The sequence below is a fragment of the Pseudonaja textilis genome, chromosome Z (genome assembly GCF_049901715.1).
Source record: "Pseudonaja textilis isolate UNSWEBS1 chromosome Z, rPseTex1.2, whole genome shotgun sequence".
Lineage (NCBI taxonomy): Eukaryota > Metazoa > Chordata > Lepidosauria > Squamata > Elapidae > Pseudonaja > Pseudonaja textilis.
Window position 1 is genome coordinate 61,312,645 of NC_142008.1, and position 9,714 is coordinate 61,322,358.

The following is a 9,714-nucleotide window of genomic DNA, read 5'->3' on the forward strand; positions in this document are numbered from 1 at the left end:
TGTGTTTTTTTTAAAAAAAGAAGAAACTGGACTGCCATCTGTCAAAAATGGTGTAGGGTCTGCTTGGATGGGGGGGTTGGACTAGATGACCTACAAGGTTCCTTCTAACTCAGTTGAGCTGTATCTGTTTGCCAAAGAGCCAATCCTGGTGCAGAACAGTCCTTTGTCATCCAAGCTGACACCAGCGATGTGGCTGTTGCCGTAGTTCTCCTCCAGAAGGCCACCAGTGGTAACTTGCAACTCTGCACATACACCTCCAAAAATTGACGGAGACCAAGAGGAGAGGGACCGTGTGGGAGAAGAAAGCCTATATGGTCCTTTGGGCCCTGTTGAACTGGAGACACTTTTTTTAGGGCAGTCACATTCTGTTTGAAGTGTGTACTGGCCATAAGAACCTAGATGCCCTCAAGACCCCACAAAGGCTTTCCCCAAAGCAAGTTCACTGGGCACAGTACTTCAAATGGTTCAACTTCAAGCTAAAGTACATTCCTGTGGGGAAATCTTCTTGACAAATGCCTTATCAAGCAAGCCACGGTACAAAAATAAACATGAAAAAGTGGTTCACACCATGATTCTCCCTTCCCAATTTGCCTAGCAAGCCATGATTCACAGGCAAGATGAAAGGAGGCTACAAGCAGAGGTGGGGTGACCCAAAAACTAAAAGACAAACTTCCGGCCAACCCATGTACAATGACAACAAGGAGGCACCGACCCTAAAGGGCAGGGGTGGGATTCTACCAGTTCTGACCGGTTCTATAGAACCCTTTGGTAACTTTCTAAGCAGGTCAAAGAACCAGTAGTTAGCAGAAATCTCCTTTTGTTTTTGTTTTTTCACCCTTATTACATTCTTGGCAGACAGCCTACACTTACTGTCTCCAAAGGAAGTTTTTTTCTTAAAGGGAAGGGTTGTTTTAAGCTTTTTACACTGCTGTTGGGAGGAAATACTCCCCTGCAAATACTTCTTGGCTAGCTAGAAAGATTGACATTCAAATGTGAGTTTACATACCTTTTCTGAGTTTTGGTCTAAAACTGGTTTTTAGTGAAGTTTAATTCTGTGCTTGCTGAAGTTTAATCATGTGTTTATTGATGGGATAATTTTCTCTATTCAGCTTTGTTTGGAAGGAAAAAAGATTAATCTCTATTCCTGAAAAGAAAGTGATTTGAGAAATCTGCTAGTTCCTGTGTCTATTTGTTCTGGTAATTGGTTTAACAAGTAACAGCTACTGTTGTGATTTAATTATTTGTATTGTGTTTGATTTTTTTCCTGCCTGATGGTTTCTTTTTCTATCTGGGGAGGGAGGTCTTCCTGCACTGCTTTAATGGTATCTGGCACTGTCCTTTTGGGGTGTACTTCCAAGAGATAGGATGTAAGCATGGCACTGATTTTTTTACTGCCTTTCTGGGGAGCATGTGACCTTTCCTTAAATCTGGATGGTTTCCTTAGGATATCTTGTGAGATGAGTGAGACCAGCTGGTATCTTTAAGTGATGCAAATTAAGGATTGCTAAGGATTGCTTCTCCTGGGAGTACTCTTTCTGGAGAGCTTAAATGACCTCTCTGCTAAACCTTATGAGCAAGAGTTGGCTGCTGATAGTTATCATTGCATTTTAACTATTTTAATTCCTCAAGGTGCTCTGACACCCTGCCTGATTTGTAACTCTGGCTTGCAGGTATTTTTAATCTAATTATTGGTATTTAGGGCAGCTTTTACAAGCAAAGAAACTTTTTGTATTTTTATACAGGTAATCCTTAACTTACAACAGTTCATTTAGTGACCATTAAAAGTTACAATGACACTGAAAAAAGTGACTTATGGTTGTTTTTCACACTTACAAGCATTGCAGCATCCCCACTGTCATGAGAGGCCAGGCAAGGAGAAGCGCCCCTTGATGTGAGTGATGAGTTGGCCATGCCCACCCAGTCACATGACCACCAAGCCACATCCACCAACTAAGCCACGTCCACAGAACCGGTAGTTAAAAAAATTGAATCCCACCCCTGCTAAAGGGTGGACTAAGCTTAAAAAGGCTCAAAATTATATGTGCCTACAAACCTGTGATTCCAAGTTCTTTAGCAGATTCATGACTCCAAGCAGGTGGGGCACTTTGCCTACTTAAATTTTTTTAATTTGGCCAGAAGGCAGTTTAGGTGGCCAATGATGAAAAGGGACATTGAGGACTACATCAAGAGCTGTGCCATTTGTGCAGCTATGAAGAAAAGGCCAAGAAAACCCCCAGGGCTAGTTCAGTGGGTGGCTGACCCATCCAGGCCCTGGGAGGAGATCACCATGGACTTCATTGTCAAGCTCCTTGAAAATGGGGGAAATATGGTCATTTGTACCATGATAGATTTATTTTCAAAACAAGCTCATTTCACAGCTTGTCCAGTGGTCCCATCAGCAAAAAAGATTTATAGGTGGCATGGTGTTTCCTGCAGGATCATTTCTGACAGGGGTGTCCAATTCATCACTAAATTCTGGAGAGAGCTTATTAGGTCCATTGGGTCCTCACAGAGAGTTAGCTCAGCTTTTCATCCAAGTATCCATGGCACCTCAGAATGCTCAAATGCCATGGTAGAGTAGTACTTAAAGTGCTATGTCAACTATCAGCAGTCTAACTGGGCAGAGTTACTGTTGTTCACTGAGGTGGCATAGAATAATGCCCTGCATAGTAGCACTGGCCTGACCCTTTCCAGGTCACCAGTGGCATGGAATTCATTCCCACACCCAAGCTCCCCAGAGTCCCTGAAGGAGAGGTGGGAAAATACCAAGCGGGCTTTGAGAGAAGTGGCGAAAACCCATAAAGCACAAGCTGATAAATGCTGCAGCCCAGAAGAGCAATTCCAGGGTAGGAGCAAGGTCTCAACAAAGATTAAAGATTAAAACTACTGTGAAAAAAGCTAGGACCAAAGTTTATAGGGCCTTTCCCTATCGTGAAAGTAATCAACCCTGTTACAGTACAACTTAGCCTCCCTTGCCTACTAGGGAAAGTGAATCCGGTCTTTCACAGCAGTTTGTTAAAGCCAGTGGTAGGCTCCCTGATTAGATTAGAAAAGATTCTAGTGTCACCTTTGGAAGCCATATTAGAACCCGAAGCTGAGCCGCAATGCTGACCTGATTATTGGGTGGTACGAAGACCCAGGGGAGATGGAAGAGAAAGAAGAAATTGTAGAAGGAGCTGTGGGACCAGATCCTAGGGAACTCATTGAGACCTGGTATTCCCTTTCTGAGGAAGTGGTGAGAGTCACTGAAGTGGCAGATGAACAGAGGCTAGGTTCTCGGCCCAAAGAGATGGATTCCTGGAAAAGTTGTCAGTCTGATCCAACTCCTGAGATGGGACTGAAACAAAAAATGCCAGAAAATCGTTCAGATTCCAGCCCAGTGAAGTCAACCACAATCCAGAATGGAGATATGTAAGAACCTTGGAGCTGAGACTGGAACCTGCTGACTCCATCTCAAAGCCAATCATTGACTGGACTACCAGAATGGTTTGAGAGGCTTGAAATGGGAAGTTATATCCCACATTCCCAACCTCCTCAGCCGAGATGGAGCTTAACGCAACCACATTCACTTTTCCTGATCAAGGACCTGGCAGTGGAGCTAGTGTTGCATCGGCATCTTTTTACTCAGCCAAAGATGACACAGGAATCGATTTGGGACAACAAGGGCAAGATGCAGGTGGGAGACAGCAAATGCAACCAGCGTTTGGAATGCTGCAACCTCCAGTTGCCCCATCTTGCCAACCTGCTTTCATGCTACCCCACACTGAATGCATCCCCCCAGTTGGGGTTTCTATCCTGGCCATGGGTGGATTCAGTGCCAATGGATGCCAGCACATTTTGCACCACCATTTCCAGGACTACCATGGGCCAAAATTGCCCTAACAATCCCTGCACAACAATGGGGTTTGATCCAACAGCCGGGAGCAGCACTTCCTTTAGCGCAGCTGCAGGTCCGCCCAGGATCCTGCCACCTGTCGCCCCGTAATAGCAGGTCCCTGCCTCGCCGCCAACAGCAGTGCATCAGCAGGTCCTTGTCCCACAGCCAGCTGCTGTGCAGCAGTAGGTCCGTACCCAGCGACCAGCCACCATGGCCATTCTGCAAGCTGGACAGCCTGCACCGCAGTGAGGCCAATGCCACTATGATTTAGAGCAACGTTTGATGGAAAACTGCAAAACTGGCTTTCTTCTTCAGCAGGATCTGGGCCCACATTAATCAATATGGAAAACAATATGAAACAGAGCGTGATCTAGTATCAAAAATTTCAGAAGGCATGAATGAAGGAGGTGTTTTTGACTAGATAACCCAGCTACACAATGAGGGGGCTCCTGAATTAAATGATGCTGATGGATTTGTTGCACTAATCCAGGCCAGATTAGCAGACCCAGACTGAGTCAATGAAAATGAAGCCACACTAAAAGTGATGAAACAAGATAATAGACCCATAAAAGACTTTGTTTGGGATTTTAGACAGGTTGCAGGAAACCTGGTGCATTGGCCTGATAGAATCCTTCTACATTATTTCAAAGAAGCCATTGATTAAGAAGTCAGAAAAGCCTGCAGCGTCTGAGGGATTCCAGAGTGATTACAAGACTGATATACCATGTCCATAGCTCTGGAAAGAGAAATTCACCAACACAGCAACAAACCCTCATCTGAGAAGACTCCAAGGAGAACTTTGGTCAGATGCTCCTTAAATAAACCTGCGGAAGCTGCTCCAGCGCAGCCCACGGGGATTATGAAATGCTATCATTGTGGCCAAACAGGTCATCGGGCTTCAGAATACTTAGCTCCTGCACTGATTCCATAACCACAGCCAGCTGCAGATGCCAGAAGCAGAAGAGCTTCACGAAAGCTCCCAGATGTCAGCCGATTTGCCAGACAAGCCATAGAAGTTTCCCTCCCCACAGAAAAGCACAAGAACCCTCCGGCTAAGGAAGGATCTCCTGGAGAGGTTAGCAAGGAAGAGGACCTGATCGTGAGTGCAGCATCCCCCCTTTTACAATTAAAGTGAGGGTGATGGAGAGACTCCCGAGACTGGGGAGCAAGGAGAATTAGAAGCAGTAATTAGAAGCATAGGATGTCCTGGTGGTTAATTGGGCTTCCAATCATTGAACAATTAGGGATAAAGACTATGAAAATATCGTAACTACAATCTATTCCACACAAAAGGCGAATATTATAATAAATGGAGAATATACCCCGATCAGTAAGAATAGTGAAGGGTGTTAGGAAGGGATGTCCATTATCTCCCCTTCTCTTCATACTATCTTTGGAAACACTATTAACTCAAATCTGACAGAATCCGGAAATAATGGGATTAAAGATTAAGAAAGAAGAGTATAAATTGCAATCATTTGCGGACAGCATGGTCTTTTTTATTGAGGACCCAATAGAAAAAGGACAGAACTGATGAATGAGTTAGAACAATTTGGAAGAGTTGCAGGACTTAAAATTAATAGAAAGAAAATGAAATTAATAACTAAAAACAGAAAAACAAATCAGAAGTAGAAGAGACAATGGGATTACAAGTGGTAAAGAAAATAAAATACTTAGGAATATGGTTGATGGCACAATGTAAGACATTAATGGAAAATAACTATGACTAATTATTACAACAGGTAAAGAAAGATCTAGGGACATGGGTTAAACTGCAACTTTCCCTATTAGGAAGGATTGCCACCAGAGGTGGTATTCAGTCGGTTCGCACTGGTTCTCGCGATCTGGTAGCAAGAATTTGGCATGGGTCGCAGAACCGGTAGCGACATCTGGCTGGCCACGGCCCAAACCCATCCCCCGTTGCCAAGTGGTCACCACTCGCTTGCTTGCCCCACCCACCCTTTCACTGCTCACTTGCCCACCCACATATGCTCAGCCCGCCCATCCCAAACCCACCCTATAAAAGTGCGTCGCCACGTGATCTTATCACTTATGCATGCTAGTCTGCTCTGTGGCTGCCTAAGCTGATTTGAGACTAATCTACTCTTCCCCAACAGTTCTACAGGACCTGTCTACAAGACCAGGTAAGCACTGACTCGCTAGCCCTCAGCACTCAACCCTGGCCTTGGGCTGAACCCCCTGGTGTTCCTTCCCACCATTCGGTCTCGCCCCAGCTTCCAGCAGCCTCCACCAGCTGCAGCCTCAATCTGCAGCCTGGTGTAGCTCCCCATGCCACTGTGGGTCACTTGTGGGCCAGCCGCTACCCTGCTGGGCTTCCAAAAGCCCCCAACACTTCTTCTCACCACCCTGCCTCACCCTGGGCTTCCGGGCCCTCTGGAGGCCATTGCCTCCAGCCCAGGGCCTTGTGTAGCTGGCCAAGCCACTGTGATACCTTGTGCTGTGCTGTCAAGGCCCCCACCGCACTTTCCCATTGCCTGGCTTCATCCAGGCCTTTCTGGAGCCTCCCGCGGCCATGGCATAAAACCCGGGCCTCGTGCAGCCGGCCAAGCTGTGACAATTGCTTGTGGGGCTGTTGCTGCCCCTTGCGGCTGCCCCCCAACCCATGGGCTTCTAAAAGCCCACGGCTCAGAGGTCCTTGCTAGACAGGCTAGAGCCCATTGGCTCCAGCCTAGCCAGCCTTGTTAAAAGAACCCACTTCCCTCCCACCTCCAGCCTCCAGCAAGCACCTACCTCCTTCAGGTGCCTTCTCCCTATTCCCAAATTGCTGCTGTAAACTTGTCTTCTGCCTTGCATGTGCTGCATCCAGTTTTTAGGGGAGCAACTGATTCTGCCTGCCTGCTTTCTTCAATTGGGTACGTAAGTGGCTTTTTTTTTCTTATTTAAATCAAGGCAGGGGTCTTGAAGCTTGGCAAGTTTTAAGACTTGTGGACTTCAACTCCTGGAATTCCTGAGATACCATGACTGGAGGAAGAATTCTGGGAGTTGAAGTCCACAAGTCTTAAAGCTGTCAAATATGAAGACCCGATTTTAAAAAAACAGTAAGTGTGTTAATTTTTTTCCTAAAGAAATAGTCATATAAAATGTGGGAAATTTCAGCTGCTTTTCTATTTTTTTTCTTTTTTCTATTTTTAGAAAGCAGCTGCTTTGTGAGGTTGTCATTGTGTGTGTAAGCAAGCTTCTCTGAGGAAAAAAATGAAAGAACATTTTACATCTAAAGCTCACACAATTTGCAGTGATAACAAAACAAGGGGAGTAGGATGCTATAACGAGTATTTTTGACAGTTTACAGTCTGGCACAAAGATGTAAACCATTTTTCAGACATAGAAGGACAGGTAGAATTGCAAACTGTTATGGGTGTAGATCTTGGAGTAGGATTGCATTTACGGTCAATTGCAGTGAAAATAATTGATTTCATTGCAAAAGAAATTAAAACCAAAATGTTTAATAGCATTGTTGAACAGAACCTGAAAATATGTTTAATTATTGACGAAGCCTCAACGCTATCATGCAAACCAGTTGTCATAGTTTTCATAAAAGTTGAGGAGTCAGATAACCCACCAACCATTTTTGTTGAGCTTGTTGAATTGAAAAAACAAGATGCAGAAACAATATGTTCTTCAGTTTTGGAAAGTTTACATAATTGTTGGGTTTACTACAGACCATCTGCAAAAAACTTTAATAGCATTTTGCTCTGATGGTGCCAGTGTTATACTTGGAAGAAAATCTGGAGTGAGCACAAGAATAGCAAAAGACTTCCCTAACATCATAATATGGCACTGCTTAAACCATTGCCTCCAATTTGTTTTAGATGATTCCATAAAGGACATTAAGCAACTGAATCATTTCAAAATATTTCTTGACAAGATACACGGTATTTTCCATAAATCCTGTAAGAGCCAAAATGAACTGTTTGAAATATCCGAACAACTTGGAATTTATATTGTAAAGATTGGTAGAGTTTTGCGACCAAGATGGGCTGCCTGTAGTTTAAGGTCAATGCTACCTGTGTGGCATGCTTATCCAGTGCTACATCAGTACTTTCATGCAAATGAAAAATACTCCAGTATGGCTGTCCGTCTTGAAAACATATATTTTTTAAATGATTTGGCACTGATGATCAATATTCTTAAGGAAATATCTCTTCTGTCAAATGCACTGCTAGGAAGAAATACTGACATCATAAAGGCTGAAAAACTTCTGTTGAGATCAATTAAAGTATTTGAAGTGCTCAGACAGAGAAAGGGTCCCTACGAAAACAAGGTTGATGGATTAATTACTTCAGAAACCTTCAAAAATATAAAATTTGTACAAAATAATCGATTTGTTGGACTTCCTCAGAAAAGACTTTTGGAAAGCATCATAAAAAACTTGAAGAAAAGACTAATGGATTGTCAACATGTAAAAACAGGTAGCCAATTGCAAGACACCACAAATAAATTACAATTTCTCCATTTTTTGGAGCCAGATTACTGGAAAATTGAAGAAGTTGTAGTTCCATGGCCAGAAGCTTACCTTTGATGAAATCTTTAATTATGAGATTAATATCACTGATTATAGAGATTTCACAGAAAATGTTTTAAAAGATTCAAAGAACTATGCAATTTCTGACAGTATTAAAAAAAAGCTAAAGATATTGTCAGAACAATTGCTGTAAGTTCAGCAGAAGCTGAAAGGGGTTTCTCAAAAACGAACCTCATATGTTCAGAACAGAGAAGTCGCCTAACTGTTTCTAACATAACCAATCTGATGACCATTAGTGTGATTGGCCAACCTCTAAAAGAATGGGACCCTCTTCCTACTTCAAAAAATGGTTACGAGCACACCATCATACAGCCGATGATCCAAGGGTGAAAACTAAGAAAAGTGCAAGCGAGGAGGGCACCAATGAAAGAACATTGTGGAAACATCTCAAATAACACTTTTATGTAAGTACTAGTACTTGTGTGTACCTCCTTCATAGTTTGTGTGTGCTTCTTTTATTCTTATTTAAGTAGTAAGTTGCATGAAATTAAAAACTTAAGAAAATACCTTCTTTCTGCAGGTCATTCTTTAGGCCAAACAAGTCAGTGATGTGAAGACACACAGCACTGTTATCGTTGTTATGTAAGTACTTGTGTGTACCTCCTTCATAGTTTGTGTGTGCTTGTTTTATTCTTGTGTAAGCAGTAAGTGTGTGAAATAAAAAACTTAAGAAAATACCTTCTTTCTGCAGGTCATTCTTTAGGCCAAAGAAGTCTGAGACATTGAGTTGCACTTTTATCATTCTTATGTAAGTACGTGTGTGTACCTCCTTTATTGTTTTGTGTACTTATTTTATTCTTATTTAAGTAGTAAGTGCACAAAATAATAAACTACCTTTTTGTATATCTTCTTTTTGTTGGTCATCAGGGGAAAGAAGTCAGTGACATCGACTTGGCCATGCCCAGCCAGTCACATGATCGCCAAGCCACATCCAGCCAGTCACATGACTGCCAAGCCATGCCCACTAAATAAGCCACACCCAGTCACATGACCCCCTAGGCCACACCCACAAAATAGGCCACACCCACAGAACCAGTAGTAAAAATTTTTGAATCCCATCACTGTTTGCCACTATTAAAATGTCCATTCTCCCTAAATTCATCTATTTATTTCAGACAATACCAATTAAAATACACAAAAACTGTTTTGCGTAACTTAATAGGATAATTGCAAAATTATTTGGCAAGGGAAAATACTTAAAAGCAATGCAAGATATGAAGAGCAGGGGAGGTATGACCCTCCCAAATTGGGAGTTATATCATTATGCAGCTTCCTTAGTATGGTTGAAAGATTG

At 42.9% G+C, this 9,714-nt stretch overlaps 2 pseudogenes; both read left to right on the forward strand.

The window, feature by feature from the left end:
- Positions 1–3,543: 3,543 nt before the first annotated feature.
- Positions 3,544–7,048, forward strand: LOC148124038 (uncharacterized; annotated as a pseudogene).
- Positions 7,049–7,336: 288 nt separating this feature from the next.
- Positions 7,337–8,750, forward strand: LOC148124039 (E3 SUMO-protein ligase KIAA1586 pseudogene; annotated as a pseudogene).
- The last annotated feature ends 964 nt before the right edge of the window (positions 8,751–9,714 follow it).